We start from the raw sequence: 23,058 nt of genomic DNA, 5'->3' as shown, positions 1-23,058 counted from the left end.
GGAAAAAGATGACAATAAAACTGCCGTGCGGCATTTCTTGCAAAATCAGAAGTGGTCATTATCTCTAGTTTACACAGCTTGAAAAGAATGGGAGAGGAAAGGGATACCTGTAGTCTTTTTGGAGAATAAATATTGATGGTACTTTCAAAGGGCAATGTGAACTTCGGAAACAAACCTTCATATTGGCCCCCACCTGAATTATTCACTGCTAGATTCAGAAAAATAAATGGAAATATAATACATAATATATTTTTTTCTTAAATTACAGGCACTAGCCTGAATTTCTACCTACAAAATTCAGACATTTGTGAGTGGGCACGTGCAAATACAACGCAAAGAAAAGTATGAAGTAGAGCCTAAAACTCTGTTAGGCCTTGACTTGTTATAGACAGTAGCATTAAATGAGGAGGAGAGAAACAGAGGAGTGAGGCGATCTGAAGTTTGCTTAACTATATAAAGGGCAGGAGAGCAGCCAGGCAAAAGAGAAATTGGGAAATTATTTTTTACCTGCAGAACTTGAAAAAGGAGGCTTTGTGGCTTGGTTTTCCACAGGCTAGCAGAAGACTGAAACCTAGACAAAAATCTCTAGCCCAGGATGGAGAGAAATTTATATTTTTATTTAGGGTTGATTTGTTCATTTGAATTATGTTGCAGGAGCCTGGCAACTCTTTCCTGTGAAGGAAGAGACTAAGGACAAACTTGGAGGTGGAAAAACGTATTATTTACTTTAATTCTACCAATTCAGTAGATGTTATTTGAATTAATACTTTGTTACTCTGAAAGAGAAAAGCAGATTGTCATGGGGACAGCAGATCATTAATGCCGCTGCCAGAAACATGTTCTGGATGGATGGAACGGCAGTTCGTGCATGAGAGGAGTTGCCCTGGGATATCAGTGTGCAACACACCGTAGCAATGAGTAAGCCTTGGAAATGGTTAAGCATCCTGAAAGCGTCTGCGACTGCAAATGGCTCCAGTGGGCTGAGGGCAGGCACTGGCAGGGGGCAGCTGCAAACCTCCATGAAAGACTGGAAAAAGCCTTTAACTTCTGGAACTGTGCCACTAACTTATGGAATTGTGTCACTGATCAAATGCCGTAAAAGAGAAACATGCCTCATGCATCCTCAGACGTGTTCCCCCGTGCTGAGAGCAGTTTACTGCTACTCGCCCCGGGGGCCCATCTCAAAGGAGAAAGGGGCCTGGGCTCAGCTGCACCTCGTCTGGGGCAGCAGGCTTGAGATAAGCAGCACCTGTGCCAGCCGCCAGAGTGGTGCTGCCTCTGTCCTACCTGGGCTTCTGAATTTGTACCTGCCTGGGCAGCTGAAAGGAGATGGCCTCCGGCGAGAGCGGTCCTAAGTGCATATGGAAGGGGTGAGGCTGGTGGGCAGGGCCAGGTACAAGCAGAGCTCCCTTTTATTGTTGGAGGGGGAATAGAAACAAGGCCCCGGGCTTTCCTCACCTGGATGTGAGGCTGAAAGTCTGTGTGGGAAGCTTGGGGACTGTGATCCTTGAAGGATGGGCTCCCTTGTCCTGGCAACTGGACAGCCTCATGGCAGTAGGCTGCATGAGGAGCCACTGAGCAGGAGGAAGCAGGGGTCATCGCAGCTGGGAGCTGAGGAGGGCTGGTGGGCGAGCAGGGGCTTCCAGCGTCGCGGCAAGGCCCCCGGGTACAGGAGCTCCCCTCATGGGGGGAGACTGTCTCAACTGAGAAAGGAGAAGCAGCTGCCATGTGGCCCAGCTGTGCTCATGAGTAACCTGTTCTCTCAGCATGATTTTTGGCGGTTCCCAGGTAAACTGAGGGACGTTTGGAGAGCAATGTTGAAGGTTTTGATACAATGATTAATTCCCAGGATTATCGTTGGCTGCAAACTGTTACAACATGAAGGGCTTTTTAATGGTAATAGTTGAGTCTGCAGCAGCCTTCTAGCGTGTTACTTTGGGAATACGGTGCTGCTTCGCTGTGGGCATGTTCTATTCTGGATGGTCTGTCTGCAAGCTGTGTTAGGAAGATACTCTGAGACATCTTGTGTTTCAATGGACCTTGAAATGAAGGATTTCCTTGGTGATTTTTTTTCATGTGTCATTTAGTATGTCACCTTCAGCTTGCTTGTTGGGGAACTCCGAAGAAACAGCGTACAGCGTGAGACTCGAATGCCCAGTGCTGGCGGTGAACTCAGCCCTGAGAAAGGGAGTGGCTATTTTAAGACCGGCTGTATGACTTAGGGTGCTTAGGGTGCAGTTTATGCAGTTGTTAAAGAAGCCTATGGATGCTGCATTCTGCTTGCACTGCATCTCTGCCAACTTTGAGGTAAATTCAAAGTTTTTTTCCCTTCCTTTCCCTTGCCTACAGGGTAGGAACAAGAGCTTTGCAAAGTCCTAGCAAAAAACAGTATATGCTATAGAAGTAGAAGGAAGCCAAAAAGTGCCTGCAGCTGTTGTTTACTACATTATTACATGTTTTGGTAATGTATGTGCCTCTATGGAAAAGTGCTTCAAAAGCAAGTAATTAAAAATTATACAGATTCAAGAAAGTAAGCACTGCTAACCCATCTTCAGCATCTAATTCTCACATTACAACAGAGCTTCTTTTCTGTATCCAATCCCAATTCCCCAAAGGATTTACTGTAGACCAGAAATACCTTTGAGTCTAATCAGGTTATTGGAGTTCTTACATGGAAAAATAAAATAGCATATGTGCAGATTTGACGAATGTGTTGAAAGCGTGTAGAGTAAAAGAAAGGTTAGATACTGTGTTAATGTGATGGAGACTATTCTGATGCTGTAATCCGCTTTAAAAGCGGGTGTAAGTAGTTGCTGCATGAGACACTGAAGTCGGACAGACTGTTCACAGATGCGAACGTTTCCACTTTGCAACCAAAGATCCCTGACTTGCTTTATGTTACAATGCCTTACAAAGCACTGATAGGTATTCAGTTTTTTTCCTGTTGTTTGCCATGTTTCTGGTGTTTTATGTCAAAGAATTTCATGCTTCAATCTTCTTGGAAAAGATTTTTTTAATTCTGCTTCCACTATGAACAACTAGGAGTTGCCTGTGCTCAGAAGAAGGCCGAAGATGTTCCTCTCTACTGATCTGATCCTGGCAGTAGCACACTTATGTGCTTTGTATTTGATGCATTGCATATGTCAATGACATATGAGAGGGTTCTAGGATGACATGCAAGTTGAAGTAGGGGTTTTGGTTTTGGTTTTTTTCCCCTCCTATTTGTGGTCCATCCAAACAGCTCATTCTAGAAACCAGAGTATGGCTTAGTATATGACAAACTGTTTTGGAGAAATTCCATATAGTTTGCAGGTTAATGGTACTGCTGTTTTAGAGTAGGATGGAGCCGGGATTTAGCCCTCTTTCTCCATGTAGTAGAACGGATACATCATCTTAAACCGCTTTTTAAAGAAACCTCGGCTGCTGTGAGTATTTTAATGGTTGTAACAATAGCTTTAGCTGTGCCTACCACCCTTAAAGAAGGGCCTTTTTTTGCATTACAGCAGTACTTCTGGATGTCGTTGACTCTCAAAAGGCATCAATCCTTCTTCTCTTGGGCAATATTGTAGCCAACCAGTGCATTTTTCAGTGATTATAGGAACATAAACAGCATGTTTTGGATATTAAAATACCTAGTTTGACTTATACCTAACTTCCTGAATAGTATTGACAACAAAGAAAAACGTTTAGAGTTTAGAGTCTGTTTTCTTGGCACATTCTTTAACAAGTCTGTTTCTGTGCTGTCATAGGTAGCAAAGTCCATGAAAACATGCAACTAAACAGCTGTCATGTTATCTATGGGACCAGGAAAAGGCTATTTTTATTACACAAATGGCTTCTTTGATATTTTTACTCTTGTTCCTGAACTATTATTTTTGGGAGTGAAATAATGGCGCACTTAACTCTCTGGCAAAGCTTACTGCGAGTTCAGCAAGGCAGAGATTTCATCCTTTGTGAAGATTATCATATCTGTTAGATTGAGCTTTGGTCACATGGAAACCAATACTTGCTGTTGTTTTTAAAGTTGCTTTCCTTTTAGCATTGTAGTTTGGAACCGTGTTTCTCTCCTCTCCAGATTTACCATCATAATCTCCAAAACACTGTGTTTTGGAAAAAGGACAAAAATAATCCATGTTAATGGCCATGGGATGAAGGAGAGCTTCAGCTGGGTTTGCAAGTGACACCATAAATTGGTCTTAATTCTGTGGGTTTATGATTTCACAAAAGAAGTGATGAATATACGATGTAGGAATTACTTTCTTGCAAAGTCGGCCAATGTGATACAGCTCTTCACTAATGCAGCAACCAGTTTGTACTTCATATGCAGTGTGTTCTGGTTATCTATAAATACACATATAGCTTTTATGTCGAAGTGTTGCACAGTCTGGGTGCATGGTCAAAGGAGTGAAATCTTGCTCAGGTCAATTATGTCTCCTGTGTTAAGTGGGGCTCCATCCTTCAGCCTTTACTTACAGATATGTAGCTCCCAAACCCCCAAGAGTACTGAAGGAGGGGCTGCCAAAGTCTGTGCCTACTGGGTGGGGAAATGGAGAGACTCCCCAGGCTGGCAAAGGCTGGAGGCTTGTGGCTTTCGGCACCAGGCGGGGAAGGCTCCTGCTCCGCCTGCAGGCCTACAGCTACCTAATAGGTTCAGCGCACTGGTGGATGACGAGGGACTGGAATTGCTTTCTGTTGAAGCTTCTGAGCTGGCTGAGCCTGAGCTACGCAGCAGCACCAGGAGGAAGTGGCTAGTGGTAGCAGTGAGAGATTCTCTGCTGTTGTGGGATGCAGGCCCCCATCTGCTGACCTGCCTCCTTGGAGAAGCGAAAGCTCAGGGGGACCTTATCAGGGCACATAAAAACCCAATGGGACCAGTGGAAAGAAGACAGAGCCAGACTCTTCTCGTTGATATTCAGTGAAAGGACAAGATGTAATGAGCACAAATTGAAATACAGTGAATTCCACTTAAGTATAAGGAAAAGCCTTTTTATTGTGAGGGCGGTCAAACCCCAGCACAGGTTGCCCAGAGCTTGTGTAGTCTCCATCTTTGTAGATACTCAAAACCCGACTGGATATGGCTGTGAGCAACCTTCTTTAGTTGGCCCTGCTCTGAGCAGGGGGTTGGACTAGAGAATCTCCAGACGTGCCTTCCAACCCCAACCTTTCTGTGATTCTGTAATATTTAATAATCTTGCTTGCAAGTGGAGTATAAAAGGATGCATGTTGTTTTTCATAAATTTAAACTTGCCTTGCCTCTTACTTCAAGTTATACTTTTTTCTACCAGGTTAGAAAGCCCTCTTCTACTTGTCATTCTCTCCCCAGGGAGGTACACTGATATAATAACGAAAGCACCTGTTTCTGGGAGTGCTCCTCCTGTGAAGCAGTAATTCAAATAGCTCCTCCTTCATAACTGAATTGTCAGCCTCCTCCAAATCTAGACGTGGTATGTTAGTTAGTATTGGTCTCAGTGTTGACTGTATGTTTTTATGGTGGACAGCTCTAGTAATAGAATATCGAGATTGACTTGGCACATAGGATGGTCTCCTGTGCCTGAACTAATGTTAAGTACAGGAGGAAAATGCTGTGTGGTTCTGGTATAGTTTCTTGGAGTGAGTATAGATTATTTATAGCCAAAAAAAAAAGCTAAAGCAGGCACGTTTGCTCTCCTCAAGTCCTATACTGTGAGGTATCTGCCTCGATAAGTAATGCAACTCAGAAGTGTGGCCTGTGCCATGTTCTGATGCAGAGACTGGACTCAATGGATGCATCCCATGGAGTTAGAGACCAGCTAAGCAGGTTGAATCTAAAAAAATTCTGTCAGAGCACAGAAGTTCAGATCTGGTATTCTGGTTCCAGCCAAACTGTAGCGAAGATGTGATGCTACTTCACTGTTTTATGGTATAGAAATTTAGAATTCCAAGTATTACACTAAAGCAGTTAGTGTTTACATAAATTTGACAAGTGTATGCATTATCACATATGTCCTTGTTTGCCAGTGTGGTTTGCCAATGGCATGTTCAATGTGGGAATAATACTTTCAGACTCTGTTTCGCCAATACCTGTCTATACTTATCTCAAGCCCTTTGGATTGCAGTTTTTCGTATAGTTGGCTTCCTGCACTGTCTCTATTGGACTTGGCTTTGTATTGATAAGTCCTAGAGTCCCACTAAAATCTTCTAGTCTGTGCTTACAATGTGTCATAGAGATAAAATTATTATGATGGGACACCACAAAAATGGTGGTGAACTGTAGGTGACGCTAGGTCTTTGGCATTGGTTTTCTCTGTGCGGGAAGCATTTATTTAATTTACATTTTTTTCCTTTTGAACATCCATTATTTAGACTGTAGAAACAGTGGCACCTTCCTTTTAACTTTGGCTTTGTCAAAGATGTTGCTTTCTGAAGGATCTGAGGCTCTGTTCATTGGAAAGAATTTTGCATTTCTTGCGCACAAAGCAGCTCATTCTTATGCAGGAAAAAAGCCTTATTTGTTATAAATACCGTAAGAACTTATACAGTGACCACCTGAAGCTCTCCAGAGATGTCAGCTGCTGTTATCTCTGTGAAGGGTGATGCAGTAGCCAGAATCCACCAGGTATAAAGGAGTTTGGGGGGCGGGGGGGGGGTGTCTCTTTGGCTTTTTCCCCTAGCTAGTTCTCCTTGCTTTCCCCTTTGCTGACATAACAAGCCAAAAGGATCTTCCTAGTGGATATGAGCCCTACTAGTTAGCATCTGAATTGGTACTATAGTGTGTGTTGAAGTACTGAGCTCTTAAGTACAGTTTAGAGACGGCCCGATAACGTTCCAGCATCCTCCATCATTAACATCTGTGAGACCTTGTCTTCCCCTTCCCTCCTACCCTCAGAAAAAATTCATGTGCTTTCTTGAGTGCTGAAAATTTTGAAAAAGATAAATTGGTGAGAAGTTGTGGTTATTAAATTAGAAGAAATAAGCCAGCTGGTTTTGATCTTCATTTTCCCGGAGACACAAATTCAAAGCTATCATGAGTCAGCTTGATGATTAAAAAAAAAAAAATTTAAAAAAACCCAAAGTCTTAGGAGCATAGCAAAGTAAATACCATGTCAGACTTCTATAAGGAATTTGCCCAAGCACACAGGACCTGGGGCTAAATGTAAAGTATTTGTGTATTTAACCTATGAAAAAATGGAAGTAAATCTGGCACCACTAACTGAAATGTACAGTGTTCTGCAGTGGAACAAAGGAAAAAACGTGAATCAAGAAGCACAGCAGAGGATCTCAGACAGTCGAGTACCCTTCACCTTTTCTCCTAGTAGTCAGTCTTCTCATGGGATGTTTATACTAGATGTTGTTACTAACAACATCTCTATCCCAATGTCAAATTCAAGGAATCGGATGTAGCACAACAGACGCCTGGGAGCGAGGAGCATGACCCGGATGCCCGTAACCGCCTGCCTGTGCCGGGAGACCTCGGCCCAGAGCCTTCGAAACGTGGCGCTTTGTGGCATGGGCGAATGCCCTCTCCTGGGGGTCTGCCTCTGCGGTTGTGAACAACCGTTGCGGGTGATATCGGACCGTTTGCAGTCTCTGATGTCCTACAGCAAATCTCACTTCACCAGGGTCAGGCTTTCAATCTTGCAATGATGATTTACTCTGAGGGTTTTTTCTTTGGGATGCAAATGCTGTACTTACTCTGGTTGGCCTGAGAGTCTCTTCTTGTCGTTTTTAGTTAGTGTCATGGAACATTTGGTTTAGGGGAAAAGTTAGGAAAATGGGTTTTAGTGAACAACTGGTATAAGGTGTCAGTCACCCTGCCCTTTCTGTGACCCTGGTTAGCGTGCAGAAGGCTCCCGCTGCCACAATTTAAAATCGCTGGTGGAGGGCTGACACGGGCCTGAAAGGCTGCGCCTGTCAATCCGCAGAATGTTCCAGAAGGAAGGCGGGTCCACAGTATAATTAGGGATCGAAAAGGGACCAATAACAGCAGGGGCCTAGACAAATTCGACCAATCACTTGTCTGCCGTCCCACAGCGGGATGGGGAGAAAAGGGGCACGCGGGAGCCCCGCCGTGGCTTTTGTGCCGGTGAAGAGCTGGGGTTGCTGATGCCTGCTGACGCCAGGCAGCCTATCTCAAGGCTCCCCGCTTCCCCCCTGCTACTGAGGGAAGCTCTCCACCCGGGCAGCCTGCGGGCACCGTGCCCCCGATCCGGGCAGCCTGCGGGCACCGTGCCCCCGATCCGGGCAGCCTGCGGGCACCGTGCCCCCGATCCGGGACGCCGGGTCAGGCAGCTGGGGATCCTCCTGCTGCTACTAACACCGGCAGATGCGTGAGTACTGCCCTCCTGCCCGCTCCGGGGAGCAGTGCCCGAAGCAGCGCACCGGCTCGGCTGTGGCCCGCTTACTGTAGAGTGTGCGTGGTGTGGCGGCAGCACGCTGTGCCCGGGACGGCCTGCTGAGGAGCCCTCGGGCTTGAAGCGGCACCTGCCGCCCCCCCCCCCCCCCCCCCCCACAACCTTCCGGCATAACCACCAGGCACCTTTTGCCTTGACTGGTTTGAGCTTTTGTGTATATGTATTTGTAAATATTGTAATTATTCCTGTTCCATGTTCTGTGTGGAGTCGAATGTATAGTTACTGATTAATTAATTGCATGTTGTTACTATTGTTGTTATTACTAGTTCTTATTACTACCAGTGTTACGTATTAAACTCTGTGTCTTGTTTCTGGCGGTTAATTGTGAACCCGTTCGTAAGGGACAGGGACACCTCTACCGCCACCCGAACCTCTCCTACAGTGGAGTGCTGTGGGGACCAGAGGGTGAGGATGCTCTGTGGTTGGCTCCGCTGCCCCTTTCGGGTCTCCCACGACAGGGAAGTTCTTGCCTCATAGAAAAGGACTAAAGCATAAACTTGCATCTTATGTGGTTATTCTGCCTGGCTATTTCCAAAAACTGTTTGGTAAGGACCGAACTAATCTACGAACCATTATTCTAGAATCTTCTAGTCCTTTGCACAGGAGTAACAACTACGAGAACCTAGTTTGTTTTCAAAGGACTCTGCCACGTTCATGTGGTCTGTGACACACCTCAGCTCATGTTTAATTAGTCTTTAGTAACAAATGAATTTTAGCTCTCATTGGTAGCAAATACTACTGATCTAATGTTGTCTAAACGCTTTTTGTTTTGTCCCTAGAAATGTAAATGGATATATTAAGCATGGATGTTTATGTTACAACAGTGCCTTGTGAAAGATTTCGCAATGTGGTTTATTGGGGAGCAGACCTTCTGCAGCTAATTCAGTTTGTTGGTTTCAGTTTGTTCAGGAACTATTGTTACAAACACCTCAATGTGAAAACAGGCTTTGGTATGTGCAGTGTTCTAACCTTGTACTCTCCTTTTTGTCTCTTTCGGTACCCTCATTTAGTTAACAGTGTAGCTTGCTGGGTTGTGTGATTAGCTGAAGCTTTCTTTTTGTGAATGGTGATCTGCATGGTTTCCCATAGTTTGTGAGACCAAGATGGTCCTAGCTCACAGCCTCTCCCTACTGCCTCGCTTGCTCTTTTGGCACTCTGGTGAACCAGCCCCAAAACAGGGAAGACAGCAGCACAGCCATGCTTCTGTTCCTTTCTGCTAGTTTTGACTGACGTGACCTTCGAAGTCCAGTTACATGTTTTCAATTCCATTTAGCTTTGTATGGTTATAGGGGGGAGGGGGACAGCAAACACCTTAGGATGTACAGTCTTTAAATAAATCTATCCTTACTCTGTCAAGGGATTCCAGAGTCATCCAGGAGGTAAATAAGCTACTCCTGCAATATGCTTCCGTGCTTGCTATCAAACTTCTGTCTCACACTCCTGGATGTGCCTCCTTGGTCATTCTTCTAAGGATACTGAGAAATGGAAAGAAAGGATGTCTAACTAATCATGGCTGTTACAGGCCTACCTAGGCACGAAAGGGAGAGAGCTGTATGAAGTCTTCAGATAGCAACGTGGTTACTTGTGATCGGTGCTTGATTCCGTTGTGAACTCCTGAGCCACGTGTCATCAGCTGCATGACTCATTTGGAGCTCGTTTGTACAAGTACAATATGTTTCTAAAATGCTGTTCTTTTAAGTAGGTACCAGCTTTGTGTGGTGTATGTTATAGCTTTAAAGAACCTTACTTAATAGAGCAGGTAACTTTCAAGATGAGCTCTTTAAAACTGTGAATGCTCAGTCCTTCTGTGTATTAGAACATCAAGAGTTTTGAGCTATGTCTAGAAGCACTGAGACATCCTGAGGCAGAAAATGTGTAACTTAAGATCTCTGGCCTTCCACATAGTCATGAAGAGGGGATGAGAGTCATTCTGCAGTGTAGGTGTATCGAATGGCTAACGGTTTCCTTCAGAAAGTGATGGCTCTGCTGGGAAAATTCCAGGAGAAGCCTGTCAATAAACTCTAGCATTTTGTTTTCCTCAGAAGATGCTCCAGAAGCAAAGAGGGCCACAGGACAGAAACGCAGGACATGCGTTTTGCATGTAGCACCACTATCAACAGGGGAGGATCCTGCTTCACTCGTTGTGGTCTGGACAGCATAACAGTGAGTTACTGTTGGCCTGTTTCTCCTGCCTAGGAGAATCCTGGACTCTCTTGTTCCGTTAATACATTTCGAACATAATTTGTTGCATTTTTGAAATGCAGAAACGGCCCATAAACGTTTGGATGGAAACTTGCATTAGGCATCCACGAATTGACTTCCAGAAAGATTGCTGAGTGGCTCGCATTGTGATCTTTCAAGAACATTCACTACTGCAACCTGAAATGCACCTGTAGTACGGCGTTTACTTTCAGTTTTATTCAGGAATCTTCCTTCAAGGGTAAACCTCAGGTGGCATCCTACAGGTTATCAGTCGTAAATGCTTTGATCCTACTAGCACAGGGAAGCGTGTGCTCTTCTGTTCTCCCTGTTTTATTTATACTTTGATAATGTATTTGGAAGTCTGTAGCTTTCTGCCGAGCCTTAGTTGCGAGAATAGATAGAAATGCAAAGATTCTTGCTCAAAGCAGCAGCAAGTATGTGCTTAACTTATTAGATCAAATGGAACTTCATTATGGCGGACACATATTTACGGCTGTCCTGAGCTGAGGTCAGTAAGACCTGGCATTGTCAAGGCAGTTTTTTTGATTCAGTTACTACAAAACGATTTACATAAGTGAAAGAAAAAATTGATTTTGTTCTTGAGGCCTCGGCCTCTTGATGCATTATGACTAGTATCTTGAGAGCACAGTGCTTAGTGTATTCAAAGTATTTAGTTATACACCTCTTTTCCTGTGAGGTTCTTTAAACCACCTTGGTGAAAATTTCTGCTCATTAATGTTTTCTGTCTCAAAGAGAAAATGTCGCTGCCTTTATCTGCTTCCACTCAAGTTCATTGTAATGAATGTTAGAAATGTGCTCCGTTGGATCCAGAGTTTTTCAAAATTCGGGAATACTGCTGAACACGTGGGGCTTCAAAGGGAAGGAACCTTGAGGTTCAAATTCAGATCTGAGCGTTTTAAAAGATTGGACTCAAGTTGCAAGCCTTATACTATATACAGTGGTGAGGGATAAGTATCCAGTTGGAGCCTCTTGAAGTTCACTGTTAACAGCCATAGCTGTTCGTCAGGCTGTATTAATATGCGTAAAGCTGTCTTGGTCCATGAAACAGACTATTTCCTCTCAGGAAAGGAAGCTTGGGGGGGGGCGGGGGGGGACAGTCCTGTTTTTCCGTATATCCTGCAACAGTCTAGGTGTTCTCTCACATGTCTTGCAGCCTTTCTGAAGTAACGGGCCCAAGTGGCAGTGAGCAAAAAGTACAGTTTGGCTGTGCCCTTGATGAAGGACCTGATTATTTTGTTGCACTGTTACTTGTCTAGAGGAGCCCAAGCCGTGTACTCTGGCTGTGGCATTTTTCTTATTTATTTGTTCTTTGTTTAGCCCTGCATTTTTATGTGCTGGCTGTAGGTCAGTCACTGCTCAGCCACTTCAAAGAGTCACTAAGCTGAACTAAAATGTTAGTTTGTGTGTTCGTCCCTAGGTTTCCAAGGATTTCAAGCAGTAAATCTGGAAAATATATCTAATCCCACTGAAGCATTCTCAAGCTTTTCTCAAGCTTTTCTGACGTGAAGGATCATGTGGTGGCCGCTGTGATTTGTGTGCAGCCAGTGGAGTCTCTGGGACACAAACCGCTGACTAGGAGCTGTGTGATTGCGGGGAAAGGGAGGTTTGCTTGCTATTTCTGGGTTGAGGAAGGAAGGCAGTTAAACTTTATATTAACAAACTAACTAGAGGAAACAGACCCCAAATCCAAAAACACTGCCAAACGTTAACTTTTTGTTGACGGTAGAATTTGTTCAGTTTATACACCTGCTGGAGAAGTGCTTTTGATTGGAAGCTGGCTCACGTCCAGAGATGAATAAAGCCTCTGGGCAATAATAGACAGAATAATAAAGAGAAAAAAACAGAATTGCAAGCATCTGTCCGTAACGATTTCTCATTTTCATCCACACTGAAATCACATGTTTTGATTAATTTGCTGCAAGCTTGCTTCTCTTTGTTTTCCTTAACATTTTTCTTGATTATTAGATTTACCTCTTAATACAAATGGTCTGCTATATATTTATATACATCATTTTACTTACTGTATTAGGAAACAAAGATGAAATAGAAGCTAGCTACTGAGATGCAATAAATTAATGATTATTAAATTTGTTTTCAGATCCCTGGTGCCTCTTAGCTTTGAAAAGCAGAAAACTAGAATTTCATCATAATCCTATTTTTGTTGTCGTAGAGATGGTAGTTTTGTATGTTGCTGACAGGAAGGTTGATGATGGCAGAGTGAACTAAAAAAAAGGGATGGGGTGAGGGGAATACTGAAAAATACTTGGGGTTTTTTTTATTTGCTTGGGGTTTTTTTAATTGAAATGAGAGGGGATCTCCTGGCATTGTACTATACCTTACAGTCCATAGCTGGGTACACAGTTGAAGCATCTGGCTCCAGCACAAACTTTCCAAATAAACCAAGGAGTGAATTAGATCAGAAGTTTGGTCTGATTCTGAAACTCCTTGTGAACTTGGACTTTCTTGCAGAGCTAGTGCAGGAAAACTAGGAAGCCTCCATGCTCAGGCAACAGATGGATATTCCTTGCTAGGATCTTTCTTTTTCTTTTTCCGTTTTTTCCTTTTTTTTTTTTTTTTAAGTATTCTGACCTGTTAGATCCAGTTCTGGGTAGAAACTGAGGAAAATTTAAGATGGCATTACTCTAAATCTTACAAGTTGTTTCCATAAAACTTAGGCAATTGCAAGTTCGTACACTTAAATAAACATGTAAACTGTTGCGTGCTTCTCTTTGGAGCCCAGCTCTTAACCTTTACAGCTTTTTTTATTTGCCCGCTGTAAGTGTCTTCACAATTGCTGACATAAAGAGCAGCTCTTCTCTTACAGATGTGAAATAAGCAGTATGACTCTTCTTTTTTTTTTTTTTTTTTTTCTTTTCCCCGTTCTGCCTGCTGTGAAAGTTGGCTCCCTATGGCTGTGTGTGCCAGTTTCTGCCTCCGCACTTTTGGGTGTTGTCAGCCTCCGCTTGGCCTTGGGACGTGCCATTCCAGGAGCAGATTGCATAGGCAAATTGCATTTGTGCTTACCTTTGCTCTCAAGGACAACCTTGGTAATTCTCACAAGCTGTCTTGATCTACCGGAAGTCACTCGAATTTATTTAAATGAATAGCACATCTGAGTCTCCTGTTTGCTGTCTGCAAAGCTGCATCATGTTTTCCATGGCTTCACTCCTCCCTTCCACCCCCGCTCTCTCCTCATTCTCCCAGAGGAGGACCATGCTGCCATACGGCACAACAGTCTTCAGAGCTGGAAGTGGCCAGTTCAGGACAACTGGAAAGGAATTTGAGCCATTACTGGAATTCTAATCTGAGACTCTTCTAGAAAAGAGCTTAACAGCTTTTTGCTTGTCCTCCTGGGTCTGATGTTTGACAGGAAATGAGTTTGAAGGGTTCAGAAACAGGTCACAGAACTCGCCTTGCTGCCAACTGCTCTGCCGACCTTAACAGTATGTTTGCAGAAATGTGATACACTCGCTTATTATTAAAGCCTTTTCTCTGAGAAAAGTTGCTTGCAAAGCCAGGTTCTTCCAGACGTATTGCTAGCATATTGCATCCTATCCTCTCCTCTCTGAATTCTTCTCCACTGACACTTGTTGTGACCTAAGACTCCAGCCATGTAAAAAATGCTGTTTTGTAATTCAAGACAGAGTGAACAATTGTGATGTGTTTGCAGGCATGTTTGTTTGTCTTTTACAGCACAGATTTTGTTTGTCCTTCGCAAGCTCATCTGTGGGGTCCCAAAGAAATCCACATACTTTCCTCATCTCACATAATTAAAGTTAGACTTCATAAAATAGCTCAGATCTGGTCTGAAAAAGTAACTTCAGTGGATGGGCTGACTGTATCCTGTGTAGCAGCTGAGGAGTATATTGGCAAGCTAATATAAAGATCAGCTTCCATACTTTTCTTGGAATCCTACTGGCAAGTAAGCGTTGCTCAGATGAGTACGAAGTTCAGATAGGCCACAGAGACTGATGTCCCTCTTTCTTCATAGTGCTTCTGATTTAGAAATTGCTTTCTAAATCAGAAACATCAGAGCAGGGCAAACCAGATCAGGACAGAGTGGAAGTCCAATAAGAGAACTACAGTGATAGGAGTATTGTAACTAATACTAAAAAACTATAGCACAGTACCCGTGATTGCCTGCTGTGCAAATGCTGCCTCTTCCCAAGAGGACAGTTTAGCTGCTTTGCATGTTATCACGTAGAGGGACATGTGTAGGGAGAGATGTTACACAGACCTCCTGTTTCAAACCCAGAGGGCTTGTTTTTTCCGCTCTTGCCCACACACAAGAAACTGAAGTGCTTTGCAAAAACAATTAAGGAGATGAGATGAAAGTAAGGCTGATAGGCTATATTACTGCATTTTTAGTGTCCTCACCTTTTTGGTTCTCTCAGCTCTCCATTTCTGTAGCAATTTGGCTCACCAGCAGCTTCTGCTGCTTTAATATGTTGGTCAATTTGCACTTCAGTTCAGCTTTCTCAAGTGCTTGCTGCCTCTCCAGAAGCAGTGTGTCCTGGAAAACTAAATGCGCGAGTATATTGACAAAAAACAGACATGTGGAGTACAGAAGTGTCCCATTACGCATTTGAATGGTGAAAAGTCATCAGGAAGTCCTGAGAAATGACTGAACTGGACTCGTAAACTTAAAAGAGCTGTCGTTCATGGATAATGGTTGCTTCATCACTGTTCATTAGTGGTCCATACCCCAGTTTGAAAATGACTCCACAGGCCAATGTACTGGCAAATGCAGAACTAAATAGTAACGCTCTGATTTGGCAATACGATTATCAGACTTAGTAGCGCTGAGCAAAATAAGATGTTCCTTTTCCTTGAGGACTGCATGTTTACAGTGCTCTATAGAATGGAATAGTGTAGGCATGACAAGGTATTAATAACAACTAGGATTCTTACTTTAAATGTTACTGCTGTCCTTGTCTTCCTTAGGGGCTTCTGAAAGTCCTCCGTCCTGTCCGTAGCTCCATCAGTTAGGAGCTGCCTCTATCCTAACAGTAGATTACATTTAAATGCAAGAAGCATGGAACTGAAGTAAAAATGTGTATTGCCCTTTAGTGCAATGACTATCATCAGTATGGCCAAGTAGAATAGGTCGTGAATTGCACAGTCAATGCCGGTTGAAGATTACTGAATGCTCAGGACCCCTTCCTCTTAGGATACAGGCAGGGGGTCCTGTTTGAAAGCTGAGAGTCAAAAATAAATAAAAAGCAACAAGAAAAAAAAAAAAGCCGTCACTGTTCTAACAATCTAGTCCTTCTGCAAATGCATCCATCTTGAGAAATTGAACCAATTTTTTGCTCTCTTTGAAGGAGTTGCGACAGACTACATGATTTTCCCTAAGAGTATTTGGGAACTTTAAAACAGAGAGCAAACTTCTTAGAAGGAACAGTCTGTGAACCCCGTCGTTGGCAGGTGAGGCAGCGATCTTGTCTACGTGACCTGCCAGATAAAACCTTCCCTATTCAAGATTTAACCTGCCACAAAGATGAGTTTTCCAGAATCCCAGTGGTATGAAGGTGCAGTAAGCTCTGTTTCAGATGGGATCCAAGCACTTGCTTTCATGCCACGACTGGGTCCTTGGAGTATAGAAGACACATGGATAATAACTAAGAGTCACTGGATTTTAGTTATTTATGAGCCTCTCTCCTTTTCTGTAGTATGAAGTAGTTGTGGATGCTCACAGTACGTTGGGAGAGCTGCAGCTAGCAGACGCAAAATCCAAACCCTTGGGGTGGTGCTGGTAAGGATTAGGCGCGCCGGTGCTGGAATGTGTGCGCGCATAACACGCCTTGGGAAAACCAGCTATTGGAATTCCTTTTCTGCATCAGATGGAATAGGACCTGAGTCCAACCTTAGCAGCAGGAGTCAGCACTAGTTTTAGAATCTGAAGAGAATAAATAGATTTTTCTGGAGCTTTTTATTGCTTTGTAGAGACAGGCCTAATTAAAAGATTTCTTTCCATAAATATCACTAGAGCTGTTTTGATTATAGACACGGAACACGTTTGTGTTTCTTTATAACCTGCGTTGTTTATAAGATACAAAGAGGACCCTTATCTGTTAAAAGCAAAAGTGGAGTTGTAGCATACCTCTACAAGGTATGTTGCAAGTGACATACTTGGAAAAGGATGCTGAATGTTCAAACCACCCAACTCAAAAAAATGTTTATTCCTCAAAATAACAAAATCATCTAAGTGGTCCAAATAAATAAGTTGCCTCTGCCTCGTTCCTTGAGGGTATCGTGTCCTTTGCATTTTGGCAAGAAAGTAGAAAATTGTTTTGTATTCATCGGTAGATGCGCTCAGAAACGTGAAACGTGGTGGAGACAACAGGGTGAGACTAAAGCTTGGCTCAAGCGCACTGGAGTGAAAACGAATTGGAGAACAACCAGCTAAATGTCAGAGGAAGAGATGGGAAGAGCGACAAATCCTTATTTCAGTGACGTGATTTTTACAGCAGGCATATAGTGGCAAAAGCCAGTAGCCTGATTCGGGGCTTACGGTGACCCACTGAGATGAGGACTTAATATGCTGCTCTTCCTTTAGACCATTGTAATTTGGCAGTAGCTTTGCTGAGGGTGTTTGTAAACTCAGGGTTAAGGTGGGAGAATCGAAAGACTCCCAACTTCTCAGTGAAGGGATGGTCAGCCTTCTTGACCTCTTTACCAAAATATCTATATGCCGGGGGCCACAGAACGTGTTCCACTATCTATATCCGCAGCCTGAGGATGGAAAACCTTCAAAAGCAGCTCACAGAGAGGTGAGAGCGGTGGCTCTCCAGAGGCCTTCTCTCCCCTCCCTGTTGCAGAGGCAGGGATACTGTTTACAGCTTCATCCTAATCCCTGGGTTAACACAGCTCTGTTGTAGTGTAGTTCTCATGTGGGAACTGCCCTGGAAGTGTGTCAGCACCACAGGTCTCCCTGTCCGTGTGGAAACTTGATTACAGTTCTTCTGATTTTTCAGTTGCTCCTCTGCATCGTAACGAGCTAAGCGCTGCCACTTTTAATGTGCTCTCTGCTGGCTGGCTTTATCTTCAAATTTTTAAGCGGAATAGTGAAGTCCACTGATAAATCAAGCATCGGAAATAAGTTCAGTCTTGGAAAGGTTAAAGATAGGAATGTCTGTAGAGGAGCTTCACAGTGTAGACAACTGCTGACCCATGGAAGTCACCTGGATGGAATCACTGAACATTGCTTCACCTTGCATGGTATGGCTTTGGGGGATTTTTTTGCTTATGTTTTTGTGGTTTTGTTTTTCTTAAAGCAGAATATGCCATTTGCAGCACTGTTACTGAAACTGAGAAACCAGTACAGTTCTCGACTGGGCCTTTGTTTCAGAAAGCTCAAGTAAGGGAAAAAAAAAACGTGACCCAAAAGGTAACAGTGCTTCCAAGGATCATTAATTTTCCCCTTCTGGACAGAGTCCTGAAAAAACTTGCTTGTAAAGGCAGAATTTCAGGGGAAACTCCAACTTAAAGAGTCATCATGGACTTGCAAGCCAAACAACTGTAAATGATGAATTAAGAGCAGTTTAAATCAAATCTGCTTGTGGATCCTCCACTTTTTGTCCTATGCTATTAGCTTTTCACATTTTAATATTCCTTCTCCTCCCTATAGTGAAAGAGCCATGCAAAAATCAATGAGCGTGACTGTGCACAAAGTGTTATCAAATGTGCAAGTTCACTGCGGGGGAGGGAAAGGAGCCGAAGAACACAATTATCACCTCTAATCGTCCTGGGTACGTTAACAGTAAGTGGGTGGAAAAACGTTGAGCATGTGCTTTTCTTAAATCGATGCTTTTCACAGCAATTCCCCCTTTAGTGCAAGGGCTAGATGCACTGGATTTTTCCTGTCTCGGGGGGTCTGTGATTACCTTAAAGGAAAATGGCTAATTAAATTTTTTTTTCTTCAGTAAACTTGGTTCTTCTTGCACAGCAGCTTTAGTAATCGTCTCTTGTGGCCTGATCTAAAAATCTACTGGAGCTGGAGTGGGAGTCATTTCATTGACTTCAATAAGCTCTGGATCAGACCTGTGGGGAATGAAGAATGACTTTCCCCTAATCTCTTAAATTCTTCTCTCTCGTTCCAAAGCGATTACAAAACTGGTGAAATGGAAGGAATAGTTTCTCTTAGTCTCGTGCTCTTCATCAATCTTAGGGTTTATTTTGGGCTATAAATTGCCCTAATTATGGATGCTTTCTTGTTTTTGTCTTGCATTGTTTAGCTGGGGAAGGCCAAAACGCATGTTTACTGCCCTTCTGCAGCTGCTGTTGTACTGAGATTGTTTATTTGCTTAGTGCCTGTTTGCTGTGGCTTCTTAGGTATTTCACAATCGGAGAAGCTCAAAGCTCTTCAGTAGAGTTTCAAAACTGATAAGAGAACTGAACCACGATGTTCTGGGAAAGAGTCTATCAGACTGAAAAGGCTATTTTTTTCTTTTCCTTTTGTAAAAGCGTTGCTGAGGGTCCGCAAAATAATAGCAGTTTTCTGTGACTGTGCTGTCCTGTGGCACTGCGTGCCCCGCTTCATTACTGGCAGAGCACGAATGTATGCAGCAAACGGCTTGCTGAAGGGGCCTTTCGTGAGGCTGGTAACATGATATGTACAGTGGTTTTATGCAGTTGCACTGTGTATCCATAACCATTGTGCAGTGAATACTGTGTCATTCTGCAGCCAAAGTAGTTCTAGCGGTGTCTCACGGCCACTGTCCAGTGTTGCAGTGTTCCCAAACAAGCGCTCAGCTCTTCAGTCAGGCTTCCCGAGATGTGGTGGTCTGCTGCTGCTGTGAAAGATGCTGGGACTTTACATGCTGTGCCTTGTGGCATCCTACTGCAAGATGATGGAATTTTGAGGCTTGGAGTGAAATTTAAATTCCCATGTTTCTTCTTATCTCACGTCCATCTGGTTTTTTGCAACCTAGCCAGCGCCAGTTTCAAAACATTGGCAGGCACCGAGATGTTCATGGTGATGAATATAAACAGGCTGTTGCAAACACGTCTGAAGTCATGCAAAGTTTGCAAGACCAGGGCACTAAGGGCAGCCAAAGAGACTAACATGGAGCAGACAGGACGCCTAAAGTCCCCTCACCCCTGCTGAGGCAGCCTCACTTGCTAGAGTGTCATCTTTCTTGGGCAGCCAGTGATGACTGATAGCAAGTTTGTTTGATGGATATAGGATTACAAGTTAAGGTACTCTCCTCCGCCCCATGACAAAAGCCCTCCTCAGCACCTATACAGAACTCCCTTCAGAGGGGTGGCAGGGGATTAGTTATGTCAAGGCAGTTCTCCCTTAAACAGCGAGGGCCTCACGCATGTCTATCTCCAAGTGTGCTACCTCAGCCAGCTACCAGTTAGCTGCCGAGGAGCTGTGTTGGTGGAGCAGCTGACTGGCTGTTGCACAGGAGGTGTGCGCTGCTGTCATGAAGGTGTACTAGGCTGAGCAATGCACGAAGGGTATTTGCAAGTTGGTGCGCTTGGGAGTTCCCACCTTGTTTCATTTGGACGACTCTTGTCGCTTAGGCTTAGAGTCCCTGGAGTAGCTCTGTAAAGAAGGGGTTTTCTCTAAGGGCTGACAAAGCCTGCACTTGCTGTGGGAGGTTCACCTGTATGAATGCATAACAGTCTTGAAAGGCTTTGGTGCCAGGCTCAGCAACTTGCAGCCGCGTGTTAGCCTCTCTGGCTGTATCGCTTGGTGGAGGAGAGCTAAGTTGGTCAGCTTGTGCTCTCCGTGTCAGGCATGCCACCGCCAACCTTTACAGTGGCTGCACAAGCTCTTCTGCACTACCTTATGTGACAGACGGAGGGAGGCTGGTAGACTGTAGGCAGGCCAATCCTAGAGCAATTCAGAACGTTAAACGAATGCTGCCGTGGCTGGAGTACAGTCGCTCATGCTGCTGCTTCGAGGATTAGGACCGTTCACGGAAAAATGTGCGTTGTGCTTTATTTGGAATACATCCCACGTGTTAATGCTCTGATGTATAGCCTCTGCCCTCCCCTTAAGTGTGTGGCTGGAGTGGTGAACATGCAAAAATGCTTTATGTGGGGGAGGGTTCATGGTTTGTACAAAACGAGATGATTTCTAATAATAAACACATTTTGTGTGGGTGTGTGGTGAGTTGTTTGTTTGCTTTGTTGCTGATGTTTTTTCTGAAGAAAGTATTTGTGCAAGATCATAAGTATGTGCCCTCAGTGCATGTCAGTCACCGAATGCTCGAGATAAGCTATCCTACTGGCAGAAGACAGCATTAAGAGCTCTCTCAGTGCCCAGAATTTTCTTTGCCGTCATCTCGTGCAGAAATGCTTGCAGTGTGGGCAGGGCCACAGTGTGCGGCATGCCCCAGACCAGACGGCTTCAGAAGCGGGGGCTTGCAGAGGATGCCCAGGCTGCAGCATGCGGTTTGTGGCGGACTGCTAGTGTCCGGTTGCCTAGGAAGGCAGGCTGACTCTTCGACCTCTGCCGCAGCTGTGTCTGTGAGGTCACTTCTGTCTCCCCTGTTAGGCTTCAGGAACCCTTTCCTCCACTGCTCTGTCTCTTTATTCCTCTCTTGGGATGCCCTTGTGAGCACTTTGAACATGTCATCATTTCTGGAGCTCTTCTTTTTCCTACGTAGATTGGACAAGTAGTTGCTTAATGACAATAGCAGCCCTGTCCTTAGTTGCCATGAGTTGTCAGCTGTTGGGGGGAAGGAGAAAATGAGCTCTTAAAAGAATGAAGCTTTTGTGCCAACTGGAACAAAGGGCTTGGGTTACCCCCCCTTCCCCCTTTGTTTTAGCATTCTAGTTCTTCCCAGTCTTGGAGCCAGCAGGGCATTTTCAACATCTTCTGCCTCAGAAGAATTGGCGGGGGGGGGGGGGGGTATTGGGAGAGGAGGTTAGGCAAATTCAGTGCAAAGCAGACTAACGTCTGTGTCTGTTCTTACAGAGCATGTTGTGACAAGGGGAAAACAATGGTCCGTGCAGAGGCAAGGTGGGATTTGTCCGCACAGTGGTATGTCTGACCTGACTTAAGCCGGCTTTCTTTTGCAAGAAGGCATCGAACTGTTATGTTGCTCTATAGTGAAAGGAGACCACTGACTCTGATTGGGACCGGCTGTATGAATCACTTTGAGAGAACTGCACTGCTGTGCAAGTCTCTTCCCTAAATCAGATTTCCTTAAGGTTGCTCTTGGGTTTTTTTCTCTCTTTTTTTTTTTCTTTTTTCCTCTTTTTACCTTTCCCAAGAGCTGCAGTCTGCATGAGTTCACAGAATCACAGAATCGTTTAGGTTGGAAGGGACCTCTGGAGATCATCTAGTCCAACCTCCCTGCTCAAGCAGGGTCACCTAGAGCATATTGCCCAGGATCACATCCAGACGGGTTTTGAATATCTCCAGCGAAGGAGACTCCACCACCTCTCTGGGCAACCTGTGCCAGTGCTCTGTCACCCTCACAGTGAAGAAGTTTTTTCTCAGGTTCAGGTGGAACTTCCTGTGGTTCAGTTTGTGCCCGTTGCCTCTTGTCCTGTTGCTGGGCACCACGGAGAAGAGGCTGGCCTCATCCTCTTGACACTCCCCCTTCAGATACTTGTACACGTTGATGAGATCGCCTCTCAGTCTTCTCTTCTCCAGGCTGAACAGGCCCAGCTCTCGCAGCCTTTCCTCATAGGAGAGGTGCTCCAGCCCTCTAATCATCTTGGTAGCCCTCCGCTGGACTCTCTCCAGCAGTGCCATGTCTCTCTTGGACTGGGGAGCCCAGCACTGGACACAGTACTCCAGGGGAGGCCCCCCCCCAGGGCTGAGGAGAGGGGCAGGATCACCTCCCTCGACCTGCTGGCAACACTCTTCCTCATGCACCCCAGGAGACCATTGGCCTTCTTGGCTACAAGGGCACACTGCTGGCTCATGTTTAACTTGTTGTCCAGCAGGACTCCCAGGTCCTGCCTTGAATCATTTATGTTTTTGCAGTCTCTGGCTGCCTGTTTTAATCCTCAGCTGTTTCCTTGTCTCTGTAGTTAAGCTTTTATTTCTGTCCTCTTAGTTTGTGCAGTGCTGCAACCTTTGGATAGGTGGCCATGCAGGGTGGAGGGGAAGAGAGATCGTTCAAAGAAAGATGGTGTAAGCAGCCACATAGTGCATGGCAGGATGGAGGAAGTGAAGCAGTCATTCTCGCTCATCAGTAAGGGGAATTGAGAAAGTCCGTCCCTACTTGGAGTGAAATGGTTTGCATTTCTTTAAACAGAAGGTGGAGATAGAGTAGATGAGGCAGCCTCAATGATACAACTGTAAGGGCGAGAGGAGCTGAGACATACTAGAAACAGTCCCAGTTTTAGCTCTGTGGTGCATGTTGTTTCACTGATCGTCCCAGTGGTGTTGGGACTGTCTCTTCTCTGGCTGAACGTACTGAGGTTGGGGATTTTGATGTTATGATGGTCCTGTTTGGTTCCCTACTCACCTGCA

The 23,058-nt window shown here is 44.6% G+C and overlaps 1 long non-coding RNA gene across 5 annotated transcripts in view; it reads left to right on the top strand.

Moving 5' to 3' along the window:
- The first annotated feature begins 8,049 nt into the window (after positions 1-8,049).
- Positions 8,050-23,058, top strand: part of LOC138067440 (uncharacterized) — a 41,153-nt gene continuing 26,144 nt past the window's right edge. Inside the window, exons 1-2 of one of the 5 annotated variants that reach the window (XR_011141379.1) lie at positions 17,498-17,834; positions 18,244-18,364. This is a non-coding gene — a long non-coding RNA (uncharacterized lncRNA). Of the gene's footprint in view, positions 8,307-17,492; positions 17,835-18,243; positions 18,365-23,058 lie in introns of those variants that run through there. The other 4 variants (XR_011141376.1, XR_011141377.1, XR_011141375.1 and 1 more) reach the window with 4 other exon arrangements.

This window comes from Struthio camelus, chromosome 5 (genome assembly GCF_040807025.1).
Source record: "Struthio camelus isolate bStrCam1 chromosome 5, bStrCam1.hap1, whole genome shotgun sequence".
Lineage (NCBI taxonomy): Eukaryota > Metazoa > Chordata > Aves > Struthioniformes > Struthionidae > Struthio > Struthio camelus.
This window is presented reverse-complemented; position numbering and strand designations above follow the sequence as displayed.